General features: G+C 31.9%; 1 long non-coding RNA gene across 1 annotated transcript; it reads right to left on the bottom strand.

Annotated features, from left to right (window-relative positions):
• Positions 1-12,820: 12,820 nt before the first annotated feature.
• LOC131936691 (uncharacterized) lies at positions 12,821-14,242 on the bottom strand. The gene is made up of 3 exons (XR_009386083.1): positions 14,202-14,242; positions 13,984-14,067; positions 12,821-12,924 (listed from the first exon to the last, which is right to left on the bottom strand). It is a non-coding gene; the product is annotated as an uncharacterized LOC131936691 (long non-coding RNA).
• Between the last annotated feature and the right edge of the window lie 420 nt (positions 14,243-14,662).

The raw sequence follows: 14,662 nt of genomic DNA, 5'->3' as shown, positions 1-14,662 counted from the left end.
GAAAAATGTTTTTCACATGTACAACTGTATGTGGCCAGCTCAGGCGTCGGATAACATTCTGATTTGGGGGGGGGGGGGGGGGAATCCGCAAATGATGCCACATTTGTAACGACTAATAAAAAGCCAGACTATCACACACCCCCACCTCAATAACGTAATTTATAAATAGTAATTGACTATTAATAATGTTCAATTAATTCTAAACGTTCTAATTAATTTCTAAATAATTATATAAAAATAATTTTACCTTCCCTGTTTTGTGAATTAGATGTACCTAATAGTATGCAAGTAAATTAATATCTGTTAACTAGTGCTGTCCAGTGTCTGACAAAATGTGCTGAAGTGGTGAATCGTACGGTTAGGAAGTAGTTCATAAACGATACATTGATCTGCTCGATACTTGCGAGGCTAAGAAAGAGGGGTAGGGATGGGGGTCGGCTCGAAAAAAAACTTGAAAGAGACAACAAAATGTACGTCAGCATCGCCCATTTGTAAAACTTACTCAGGGGAGATAATTCCAACTATAGGCCTTAAAAGTTTACTATGCTATTTCTTGTAAAGGAAAAACAAGTAAACGTATATAAAACCGAAGTTTCTAGTATTATATTATTTTTTATTATTTGTAGTATACAAGATAGTACAGGATGCACATTCAACCACTATCATAAACACATATTAATATTGAAAAATGTACAACGGATTTCGTGTCCATAACTAATGCCGCAAAGAAGAACCGCGCATCATTAAAGCTCACTTCATATGTATCGGCTTCTCGTGATATGGACTTTGTTGTTTTTTTAAAAGAATTTTGCTGGAGACAGCGTATGTTTGATGTTAGGGAAATAGAACTCGGCCTTGACGATGGTTAAAAAATACAAATGTAAATAACTTTTTTAAATATATAAAAAATGTGACCACAATTGTTGAGCCCCCTTTTTAGTCACCATCCCCTGCCCCATCCGCCACAGTACACTTTGGAGGATCGGTCAAACAGTTACTTGTCCTCTATTTAGCTATTAAAGGGGGGCAACGAGTCAAAGAAGTCATTACAATTTGAAGAGTTGCCTATATTTTGCACTGTAGTTTGTGTAATGGATTTTATTTTTTTGCGGAAGAGCGTGGTATAGTGACTGTAAAATAAAGATAATCGTACCGCAGCTACAGTGTTTTTCTTTTACAAACCAAATATCAAGGCAAAAATGCACGAAAATTAAATTCAAAATTTAAAAAAGATATTAATCATAGTCAGTCGTGGGCCCCTAAACGGCCTGGGGCCCCCGCATTGCGGGGTCTGGCGGCACTGATAGTTCCGCCCCTGCGTTGTAGTCTGCGCATAATTCTGACTTTCTTATAAAGTTTAATTATTTTGTTTCTGTCCTAAGCAGATACAGTGCATGTATACAGATAGCCGAATATATAAGGAATTTCAATCTAAAACAATATACATGTATATGCGTATCACGAAGGTTTGTTTTTCATTGATAATTATTCGGGCTAGTTTGTTATAGTTACTCTTTCCAAGTAGCATTACTTAGATGATACCTATACAGTTCTATAGCTATATTTTTCATTGTGGTTGATAATTATGGCTATTACTAAAACAACATGCTGGCAAAAATCATAAAAAATACTTAAGGAAAAGGTATATACAATATATATTTGCATTAGTAGGTTGGCTAGGCATTTGGATTACGTATAATAATGACCATCTGGTTTTTGCTGTTGCTTTACTCAACGATTGCCAAATCGTGTTTAATAACTCAATCAAGAATAATAATATTAAATTACCTGGCTTTATAAAGTGTATTTACCTTAAAAAGCAGCTTCCTTGAGCTTGCGAAATATGATGATTTAGGTGATGGCCATATTTAGAGTAAAGGAGATTGATTGTGGAACTTAATTTTATCATTTACTCAATTTTAATGCTAAAATATTTAGATCGCTTTAATTCACTAACTCGTTACACTGTTAACGCTATACTTAATCCCTAAACTTAACGAGACTTAACCATAAGACCTAACACAATGGAACTATATGAGCTAAAATTGTTTATTTCTGTCGCTCAATCGGTTGGACAGGTGATTTGTGGATGAGTCATGTTGTCAATCTTATTTTCTGTCTGGAATGGTTACAATGATGTCTAATAATTAATCTCTGTAGTTTAATTCGATAAAATGTGGCTTGTCTGATAGGTTTACTGGGGATGTGGTCATCCACATGTGACGACCACACATCAACAATCTGACCATCCAGTCCGTACAAATAAAAGTAGCATTTGTATGGTTCTAATACTGTTTATGTTGTGTTTACACAAACATTATCAAGCTGATTTAACAATTGGCATGGGATAACACAACTAACCGTTCACACATTTTTCCTTAGGCCTTTTACACCCTTCACAAAAGTAGTAGTTAAATTATTAATGAGTAGAAACTAAATCATTAATATTCGATTGCATAAAGAATTGCTATTTTTAACTCTGGTGTAGTGATTATTTTAGAAATAGTATCATACATGAATATAAGTATTAAAAATGGTTTTGTATTATAGGTGTCTTATTCTTTTTTTTTAAATAAATATTAATCACATGGAGAATACTACTAAGATGATATGTAAATAGTAATCATTATGTTTACTTGGGTTTAGGTTTATTTTTAATTTTATTTTTTCAATTGTTTTAAACATTTAAAATAGTAATAATATTTTTTTTATGGTTTTACCCAGCATTAGAGATATGAACATCAATTGCATCTATGGATCTAGTAATTGAATGGAGAAAACAAAATGGACTAAAAACTAGACTAATATAAGGTGTTCAACCTCGGTTTCTCTTGACAGCTTAATTTACTGTGCTCCCTCCTTAGCTGCGAAGTCAAATAACTTCTTTTATCAAAAGTAATCAAAATAACCAACATCGTTATCAGCTATTGAGCAGCGTTTAAATTGAACTGTTAGCTAGTCTTTGAAAATACATGTATTAAATAGGTTAGTTTAACTGTATATTTGAAGCAAAAAAAATAATATTAAAAACCTTAAAATATAAAAAGTGTAGAGTAACCGTAATACATAATTACTTATCAGATATTACAGTAAAACAAAATAATAATAACATTTGTTTGTAACTATTTAATCATTGAATTTTTCTAAATATAAATAATTTTGAAAATAAAATTTGAGTTATGTCAATGTATTTCATTAAAATTTTGATATGGGAAGTAACTCACATGCTTATTTACTTAATAGATCATTCGCAAAATTATTTTTAAATTAAAACTTAAATTATTCCTTTTTTAATGTATTAGTTTTCCTTGTAAGTAAATTGTATTCTGTGTTTAGTTTCTTCTTATGTGTGTTGTCCAGCCCACTTCAGGCCTCACGCATGTGTCAACTATGTTAGTAAAATACACTAAACAGAAATCACAGAAAAGGTTTAGCTTGGCAGAACATGCGCTAAAGGCAGTTGAGCTTTTTTATAGAAGAGGAATGTTATTAGCAACCAAAACTACAGACTGGCTAAGTAGATAACTGTTTATAGTATGCAAACTTTCATCAACTGAATATGTTGGATTGTAATGTGTATAGCTACGGAAAAAAATCACACATCTTTTGTTACTTTGAGATCGAATAAATGTATAAGAAAATGTGGATATACTCATTTTATAAATGTATCCAATAATACGCACATTAAAATGTATATATGAAAATTGTTTAAATAATAAATAACCAATAGGTGTGGGATAGTTTATTTTGAGTCGCTAAAATCTTAGTCAACACTAAACACATGTTTTCATAGAGAGGCAACGTTAGAGAATTTACACGATACTACTTCTACAGGTTAATATTGCTAATTCCAATGTCTTGATCTAAATATTGAAATTGTGTATTGATTGTGAACGCATTTTCGGTTTATTTTATTTTTTGTCTCTTTGAATTCCAAACCATTTACCTAAACATGGCCGCCGCAATCATAATATCACCGTAAATGCAATGTACATAATGGCCCTTTTCTCTCTATGAAAAAAAAAACACTTTAACATTGGAATTTTAATATTTATTTAATTATAATAATTTTAAAATGAAAAAGGAAATTAACTTTCTTTTCTGCCAATGAAAATATTATTTGTAAAATCCCTAAAAATGACAGAAAAGTGAAAACAAAAATACTTATTTTACGTGGATACTACATAAAAATACAAAACGAATTTACTATCAGTGCGTATACAAATGCAAAATGTGAAGATTATTTAAATTATTGAAAATCTCTCCCTCATAATTATGTAGTAGTAGATATCTTGACTTCCAACACCGAAGGGGCCAACTGATAATTTTTGCATAAGGTCGAGACAATCCTAGTTAGGCCACTGAAGATCGTATGTGATATATCATGGTTTTCTTTTTATATTTTGAAAAAAAATAAATATATGTTTGAGCAAATACCATTTAATTTAACAGCGGTTGAGGTCATTTTATAATGAAATGCTTCCTCAGTACAATTTTTCTCGCAGCTATACTGGTAATTAATACTTTTTAAAATAGTTTTGTCTTGTTTACACTGCTCTAGGTCTTTATTAGTTACACATAAAACATTGAATGTTTAATATGGTTAAAAAAATGTCAATGTCCCTATCACACCTCACGTTTTATTTTAGAGATGTAGTTTTTTTTTGCTGTTTTTTTTTTAATTCAAAGATTTTTAGCTAATGTGTGGTGATTGATAATTGATTTTTAAAAAAAAATAATTAAATAAATGATGTAGTTTGGAGTGTCTAAGTGGTCTCATGATTTGGTTATTAAGCTTACCTATCAAGTTATGCCGAACACATTTTTGAACAATATGCAAGTTGTTTACGTAATGAACAAAGCGCATCAGGAAAAAAAGAGCTGTAATAAACAACACATTTTAATACAAGATACCATAAATATAAATTAGAGATGGAACACGAAACACTTGGGGTTGGGTGTGGGTGTGTGGGGTCTTTTAATGGCCATCCTTTTGAGTTTCGATTTATTTCGTAAAGTTCGTGTAGTAAAGTGTCTCTAATAATCTAAATAATCTTCGTGTATCTTCTTCAAACGTGATGTATTGTACAATTTTCTCTTACTATCTCTTAGCTCAACAATTTCCTCAATTCATCAATACATAAATGGATTTAAAATACGCAAACGGAGAAAACAAATAGTGTGTGTTTTTTAAGCGTCTTTAATAATCGACACAATCATCGTGTGTCTTCTCTTTAATGATACGCAATCAAGCATTCTGGAAACGTGATGTATTGTAAAATGTTCACTTACAATTTCTTAGTTCATTCAGTTATAATTATAGTCTGAAAGATTGTAATAGCTTATTCACCAATTTCCTCAATTCCTAAATTCTTAAATTGATTTAAAATAATCAAACGGAGACAACATACTTAAGCAAAAATCTACAGTTTCAGATAAAACTTTTTTTTCTTTTTTTAAGTTTTATTGAATAACAATAGTCTCTTTCTTTTAATACATAGCTTAAATGATTGCGCAGGTTAGGAGTCTAAAACTAGTTTGACACATCTGCATAAGTTAAAGAAAACTGACTTAAAGAAATCGCGTGATCCGTTCAGTACGCTATTTTAAGCTGAACATTCAAGTATAAATTATGTAATGGCTTTTATTTTGGACAGACGTACGATATTTTTGTCAGTTGGTGTCTGCTGTCAGGTCTCAGCCATTTGCAAATGCCTCATCATTTTTGGCAATCAATGTGACACCTGTTATTTTATATTATTAACCACATTTCATCTTAATCAGCTCATTCAATCAAATTCAAAGGGAAATAAACAAATAAATCTTAGATAAAGCAGGATGCCAGAGTTGTCTCCTTTAGTTCAGTTTCTCCATTCTTGTATACACGTATTTATTTTTTACATTTTCCTTGCTTCGATATTTTTCTAACAAAGTTTAACTTGATTTTCAAGTTGATTTTAAAACTCAAAATTTTGTTTTACTATTTACAAGTCTAATTAGGGCCTACATGTCAGAAATAAAGTTTGTTTTGTGTGAATCTCTATTCATACTAACAAAACAATTAAAAACACTGATACTTAAGCTAACTGATGCTGCTAATTCAATGTGTGTTGAAATACACAGACATATTATTGTGTCGCTCGTCCTATTTTTTACAACTGTAACCATGCCGAAATGAACGAAACGCATGTCAATTTATTTTTACTTCGCGGTATTTTTAACCAATTTGTAACTTTTAACAGATTAGGTAACCTAACCGTATGGCCACCTCGTGTCGTTTATGATAATGTATCTATTGGTGCCTGCCTCTGCTATTATAGTATTACCTACTTTAAGACGATCTCTTAAAGATAAATACTTAACTGGCTAGCTCTACACTGGCCTTTATGCAAAACCTATCTGTCATGGACCATAACTTGTGTGTTAAATAAGCAGCATGCACCCGGCAATGCACGGGTTTAGAAAATATCTTACAATTCAAATTAAAATGTAAATAGGCAAATAGCCTCATCAATTATACTAATAGCCATTTTAAGATACTCTATTCAACGTTTAACCTTAAAAGACACAAACAAATGCCAATCTTGTAAAATCGCGTGTGATATGTTCTTTTTTTAATATATCTGACACGGCGCTTGCAATGACGAAATCTTCATAGACATTGTCTCTTGGCTTACTACATCAGCAGCACTTTCAAATTTTAGTTCAACATAACCATACAGAGAAATCACGAGACGTTAGATAAAAATGTGCAAATATGCCATATTTATTATTTGTAATGCAATTTTCGTAACATCAATATTATTTTACGTTAAAGTTATTTTATTCCTTGCCTATAAGGTCTCTGCTACTGCTTTAGTTTGGTTTTATATTATACAATACAATAAGGTTTATAGAAGAGCTTTCATAACAGAACCAGGCGCTCTTTATTTAACAGTGACAAACTTCCCACATGTGTCTGAGTGTTAAAAAAGTTATATTATAGTTTATGAAGGTATGGTCAAAGGGAGGGGAGGGTGAGGCAGGTGGGCTAAAGTTAATGGAAACGTGTTTGCAGAATCAGGTCAGTTTGTTCTATTCAGTATTACACTTTTCATCATCGGCTTGTGAGGACCGAAATATCTTTGCGAAAAATAATAATTCATTATGACATGTGTAGCCTATTTTCTTTCAATAATTTTTTTTTCCATTCTCAGCACTGGTTCCTGCATTTTAATTCACTTTTGCCACATTTATTTACGGCGCACATTTTATATAGAAACAATAATTTTTAACATCAAATTAATCACACATTTTATAAAACCATACACAGTACAAGCAATGATTTTGTACACTTTGACAAAGATCAGTTGTAAATATCTGTACAGCAGTTTTACATTGTAAACTTTCATCCCTCTCATATAACAGTTGTCATTGGTTGGCCATATGTAAACAAGTATTGTCATTGGTTGATTGGTGGGTCACTCATTCACTGACACAAGTTTCCATTGGATGGCCATATGTAAACAAGTATTGTCATTGGTTGATTGGTGGGTCGCTCATTCACTGACAGAAGTTTCCATTGGTTGGCCATATGTAAACAAGTATTGTCATTGGTTGATTGGTGGGTCGCTTATTCACTGACAGAAGTTTCTATTGGTTGGCCATGTGTAAACAAGTATTGTCATTGGTTGATTGGTGGGTCGCTCATTCACTGACATAAGTTTCCATTGGTTGGCCAGTCGGTCACGTAACTCCTCTCATGATAGCTATAAATTCCTTTTTATTGATATCATCACCATTCCTATCAAACTCATCTATCATGGCCCTTAATTCTTCATCCGTCATGTTTTCTCCCAGCTCTCTCGCTACTCTCCTGAGATTCTGAAGACTAATCTTTCCTCAGGTGTCATCATCAAATAGTTTGAAAGCTTTGTAAATTGTAACTTTTGGCTCTTCCGTCTCAAAAGGTTGCCGACCCCTGCCTGAGTACAATTTAATACAAAAATAAGTGTACTCAAGAAGCCAACAGCTGCAAAATTTAGTAATTTGTAACTAACAGAATATGTTTGTAAAACTATTATTGAAATGTTAAAGCTTGTTGCAAACAATAAGTTTGATTATATGTCAATAATGTGTTTACTACATCTTTAAATTATGTCCCTTAGTCTTTTTAATACTGAATATGGGAAGTGACTAATACATAAACACATATATTTAATGGATATGCAAACATTTTACTCTGATTTAAAAAAAAAAAGATGCGTATATTTTGTTGTAAACCAAAATGCTTGATATCACAAAGAAATTATTAATCTTACTCAACAAACACGAAATGTAAAGAAACCTGGTTTGTCATCAGCACTATTTGGTACTGGGTTAGTAACCAGCTTCTCTGTGTTCTAAAGAATTATTTTTTTCTGCACCGGCGTTTACTTTTGTGACCAGGTTTAGAAAAAAAAAATTTTGGATTTGACTGAATCATTTCTTCAGCCCTTCTTTGAAAGTCCAACCCACTGTTTCATCATACACCGGATTGTTGCCTTATGTCATTTTCTAAACACCCTTCTTTATCTGGTAATTCCTTCAATCTTCTATTTTCTATATCTGATAAATTTAGTATTTATTGCATACCTTTACTAATAATTAGGAAGAGACCAACGCTTTTCTTTATAGTAATTTAAATAGTAGTGTCTAATCTTTAAGCAGAGACCCACGCTTTTCTTTATAGTTATTTAAATAGTACTGTATAATTTATTGTCTACTTTTTAGTGCATTATTAGATAAAAGTTTTTTATTAAAACGTTTTTTTTATGATTTTTTTTTTTTATCTAACGGTGCTTTATTCAAATAAAAACTGTTAAATGCAAACAAAATGTTTGAATTATGAAGGTCTTGTAGCTAGTTTAAAGCCAAAAAAAAGTAAAAATAAAATGTCTGGATTTGAAAACTCACTCATTAGTTTGTATAGGAAAACTTTTTAATTTTTTTTTTGGGATAAAATTAGAACTGTCGTAGTCTGTAATGGCTATAAAATCTCTATCAATGGACTTTAGGGATAAGATCATTTAAAAATATAATTTCATGTATGGGATCCCAACAAACACTTTGCCATCACGTCGATGTGTATGGGGACACGTTGTTTTCTTTTAAATTTCTATTTTAGCAAAGGTCTCTGTTCCTCTACCTGCTGGACCTGAGCATTCTAACGAAATTCTCAAGCATTTCCATATTTTTAACTACTAGACTAACTAGACTCTCTGGATCTAGATCTAGCCTAGCATTCTAGATCAGGGGTCGGCAACCTGCGGCTCGCGAGCCGCATGCGGCTCTTTTGAAATCAAGATGCGGCTCTCCAGCTCCTTGAACAAATACTAATAATCTTAATAAAAAAATAAAATATTTGAAATAAAAAAATGTTAGTGGCTCTTTAAAACCAGGGAAATTTTGAAAATTGTAACTTTTGGCTCTACCGCTTCAAAAGGTTGCCGACCCCTGTTCTAGATAACCAGGTCTTCTACTTCAGGTCTTGAGATTACATTTTTAGACCAGATTCTTCTTTATAAAATAAGTTTACTACATTTAAGTAGTCAAGAGGAGAAGTCAAATGATAGAAAAATGAAATGTTTTGGTGTCTTGTATTGTAAATTTTAATTACTCTTTCAGTTTTCGAATTCAATTCATATCATATGATAAATTCAATCTACAAAATACATACACTATCGACAAAATTTTACATATATATAATTTAATATTTATTCTTAATATCATAATATATAGTGAATGTCATTTACTGCTTTGTGACCAAACAAAATTACCATATTTGTAGTCTAGTATTTAGATTGTCTCCCTTAGAGTTTTTAAAAAGTGTAAGTTGAAACTAACTTAAACAGAAATTAAACAAACATATTATTAAACAATATATGTCGTTATACAAAACATTATACTTCTACATTAGAATTAGTTATAAATAAACATTAAATAAAATGTATCAGTAAAACTAACACTAGAGTAAACAGATGCGTAGCGACCCTTCCCGGCGCCCGGGGACGAACTTTGAATTTGGCGCCCCCTTCGAGAGCAAATTTTCGATTTGCACCCCCCCTCCTCAAACTATTTATAATGCGAAAATGCAGCAAAAATTACATTTTAATTTGTTTTTACAACCCATTTTAGCGCCCCCTAAGGTCGGCGCCCGGGGACATATGTACCCCCCTGCCCCCCCCCCCCCCCCCCCCCCATCGCTACGCCTCTGGCGGGGAAACACACAAACAAGACAAAAAGACTATCTTGCATTTGTGTTTTTTTTTTAATTATAAAATTATCGGTGCCTTTATTCAAGTGGTTCTTGGTGTTGTTAGTGCATACAACTCATTCATGGCCTTCTAAAATGTTTGACAATCAAAGGGTGAAGTATTTGTATCAACGCACTTTTTATTTTAGTTAAACATATATTGTTTTAAAATGTTTCATATCGTTCGACTTAGTCATCTGGCATATTCTCTTTTACTATATTTGTGTGGACGTCCACCTTTGGGGGGGGGGGGGGGGGGAAGGGAACATGGACACGTTTGGATGGAGGGGGGTAATGGTTCTAAAATCCCAATTTTTTGTGGACGTCATAAAGGGATGCCCCCAAAGGTACTCTAGATACATACATAATGCATTTACTTATGTAAAAAAACAAAGCACTGAATGCCAAAATTAAATATATTATGTATATACATATAATTTGTGAATGATCGTATATAATGAGTGTACATCGTTCAAGTATTATGTTTGCCTTTCTGTTCTATTTTTCGTTTTACAATTTTAAACGTAGGTAAGTAATTATCATTGATCGATTAAATGAAAGGAAATAATCGATAACTTTGTTTCATTAAAGGCATAGTGAAATAAAGGACAGAAACCTTTACAGATACAGCAAACTCAACCATCTCACATGACCTGCTATATTGAACGAGGTGTGACGTCTTTTTAGATGTGGGGGGGGGGAGGTCTGGCTTTTTGTGACGATGTAAGACGGTGGGGACAAACACGGTTGGGTTTGGATGGTACAAATATTCAAATAAGCGTTTTGTATGACGACAGCGTAACGGAAACATCATAGTGACCGCGCGTTGGTAGAGACAACACATTTGACATAGACAGAAGAACGTTTCTGATATATCCTGGTTTTATGTCTATATTTTGGAAAATATAAACGTGTGCTAAGAGTATGTAGGCCTAGTGTAAAAGAGTTTGAACGTGCGGATGTCAAATATCGACAACTATATCTGAAGAATTAAAATAGCAGTTTAAAGAATTAACTCATTAGTGCTAAACATATCTAGCTGCACTTAAATACTTCTTGCTTCTTCAATGCTACTTTTTTTTCTACCACTATACTTGTAATTAGAACCGTTTCGTATTATTTTCTCTTTCTTAATTTGTACTTTATCGTATACGAAGTATAGAGAAAGTATTGCAAACGTTAAAAAAAAAAACGACAGTTTTGCAAATCTCGACGTTTTACACCTCCCTAAGTAGGAAAAACATAATTTTGCACTCTTGCCCGTGTGTCTGTGTGTGTATATATATGTGTGTGTATATGTGTCTGTGAACACTATAACTTTAGTACCGTTACAGCTAGGTTGACGAAACGTCATGTATGAGTATTATATCAAATTTGTAGTTCTGTGTCAACTTTTCAGCGATTTTAAAAAACCGGAAGTAGTACTTATTCTACTTTCAATTTTTTTCAGAAACCTATAACTTAAATACTGTTTCAGATAGATAAATTAAATTGTACACATAAGTAAAAGATAAAAATGTTATGCCTATTTTTCAAATTTGAGTAATTTCCGTTGAACGAAAGTAGTAATTTACGTTATTTCCGATTTCTCAAAGAAATGTGAATTTATTGAATACTAATAATATTCAACACTATTGTACATAATGTTTTGGAGTTCACTTGGTGCGCAAATCTTTTTTCTTCGAGATTCTGTTCTATTTTAAAAAGTTTAATAATTAAAAATGGATTTAAAATCATTTCTATATTCCCAAGTGCCTTCCCTCTTAGTATTATATAAAGATATTAGAGAAAGTATAGGAGAGATCACTCCCGGTTTATTTATTTTTATTATTTTTTTATTACACATTGAAACCTTAATTGTTTGGTTATAATACAAGGTAGCATTTTTTTTCCTATCCTATATCTCGTTGGTTATTTAATTATGCAGTTTTTTTTTCTTCTTTCATTAATGCAAGCTAATGTGTGATGAGGGAAGATTAAATGCTTTAATTTATCAACTAAATAATATAATGGTGACTGTTTAAGTGGTCTCAAGATGTGTTTGTTTAATTAAGCTCAGCTATCAAGATATAACTAGCGATCACATTTTTTCGTCATTATATTCTGGTCAGCATCATAGTTTTCTACGAACTACGCTTATTGAATGTTACATCATTGTTTTTAGAATTATACATTATGTTTGTTCAATACCAATTAATTATTGCTGTTGTATCACACTTCAGAATTTACTAATTTTTTTTTTATAAAGTGAATACTAAAGTAAATATATTTATAAAACCAATATATCAACACGAAGTAATATTATACAATAGAAGTATTCATACATCGTGTATTCCTTCATTTAACTGAGATGGGATCATGTCGAGCTGATATCATTTCACTGACTTCAAGATGTCAAAGTTATGCTGTTACATTTTTGCCTGTTACATTTCAAGCTTATTTTAATTCTGGATTCATTGAACAACAAAAAAATTAAGACAACATAACACGCATATTAAGCAAACAAATTTAGTAAATCTTTGCAAATTATTCAGTTTATTGAGAAGAGAACTACCCTATCCCTGTGAACCCTTCATCAATTCTAGAATTCTTTTTATTGCTTGATCCATTACTTCTTTCGATGGTAAGTTGCGACGAACTGGATCATTAATCTGCAAGAAAATTGTTCTGGTAGTAGACTCCAGTTTGTTTGATGTTTATAGCTCATTTTATTTCTAGATAATTATCTCTCTCTCTTTCTCTCTCTCTCTCTCTCTCTCTCTCTCTCTCTCTCTCTCTCTCTCTATATATATATATATATATATATATATATATACATATATGCATGTGTGGTCCTTGATTAAAAAAGAATCGAATAACGTAGTACAAAAATGAAGAAGAAAATGTATTGAACCTTTTTTTAATGTGTTAATATCTACTGAACTTCAGATAAATTACTAGATAAATCATGTTATAAATGAGTGAATCAATGATTTAACGGGTATTTGATTTAACAAAGTAAAAATGTATCAATAACCGAATGAACGAATGAAAGAAAGAACGAACCGACACAAAAGTGAATGAATTAGCCAACGGATGCCTAAAAACAGACTAACGGTTTAATGAATTTGATGGATGTATGAATAATTTCACACATATTTGAAAGAAATAATTAACTAATTAATGAAATAAGACGTTATCAAACGAAACACTAATCACCTTCTTCTTTGCCTTTAATTTGGATGCTTGAAGATATTTTCCCCCAACCCAACTAAAATGTTATATTATGACGCAGGACGTTGACCCCACATTTAGACAGTTCCTTTCAGCATTTGCTTCCATCTAGAACAAGCTACATGGCGGAAGTTGTTTGATTTTGGTGTTTACACTCCTAGCAATGTTGTTGTCCCCAGCTATCGAGTTTGATTTACCCGGGAATTCAACCTTGAAATTCTTTAGTTTAGCAATCATGAGCTTAAGCTACACTTTATCAACCCATTCGTTACTCATTAATTTGTAGAATGCGCGGTTCTCACTTTTCGTATGTAGTGTATAAAACATAATTCAATCGGTGTGGGGCGGGTGAAATGTAAATAGGTGTGGAGAAAGTCATGTTGTAATAACAGGTTTAATTTTTCTGAACATTATTTCGGCGAAATAAAATCTACCACAATTGATACATAAATATATAGCAATAACGATATTTATACATTAAAACACGAATATATTACCTCCTCTTCCACTGCGGCGTAGATGATGGCACAGAATAGCCAAACGCTAAAAATGAGTAGGATCAGAAGCTTCATAATGATCGGCTACATAGAAAGTAAAACATTGTTTTATAAGTTTAAACTTAACCTATATATACATATTAGTTATGCTATATATTATATAAGCTACGCAAGGTGATTAGCGGAATTTATTGCACATTACACAATATACAACTTACCCTAAAGAATTTGATGTCAGCGGCAATGTGATGGTAAGCACACAACGTTGAGATGTAGTGTTGTCTAAATTTACTTGGTTTATATACATTTACTCCAGCTGTTGTAAGCACAATTATAATATTAATTTTTAACGATTTAAAGGTTCTCAACGTACAGATAGATTAACGTACGTTAGATTTCTAGCATTTTATTTGCGTCAAATGTTACGTATATTTGAGACTCTTTAGAATTAAATGATGAAATTATTCACACTAACATAATGGAACATAGTACCAGTATCAAAATCGTTTTGCTTGAGAGAATCTTTTATTTTTATCAACGAACCATTTTGTCTGATGTCTAAATTTTTATATTTAATATTTAATGTATGCTGGTGTTATATTTCGTTCTTTCAAAATTATTTTTAGCATTGTCGGTGAATAGGGAGAGCTGGGTCTAGGGTCTAGGGGCAGATAATTTA

Source organism: Physella acuta, unplaced genomic scaffold (assembly GCF_028476545.2).
Source record: "Physella acuta isolate Inbredline_101_S28 unplaced genomic scaffold, ASM2847654v3 ptg000185l, whole genome shotgun sequence".
NCBI classification, from domain to species: Eukaryota; Metazoa; Mollusca; class Gastropoda; family Physidae; genus Physella; species Physella acuta.
Note: the sequence above shows the minus strand (reverse complement) of the source record. Positions and strands in the feature narration are given on the sequence as shown.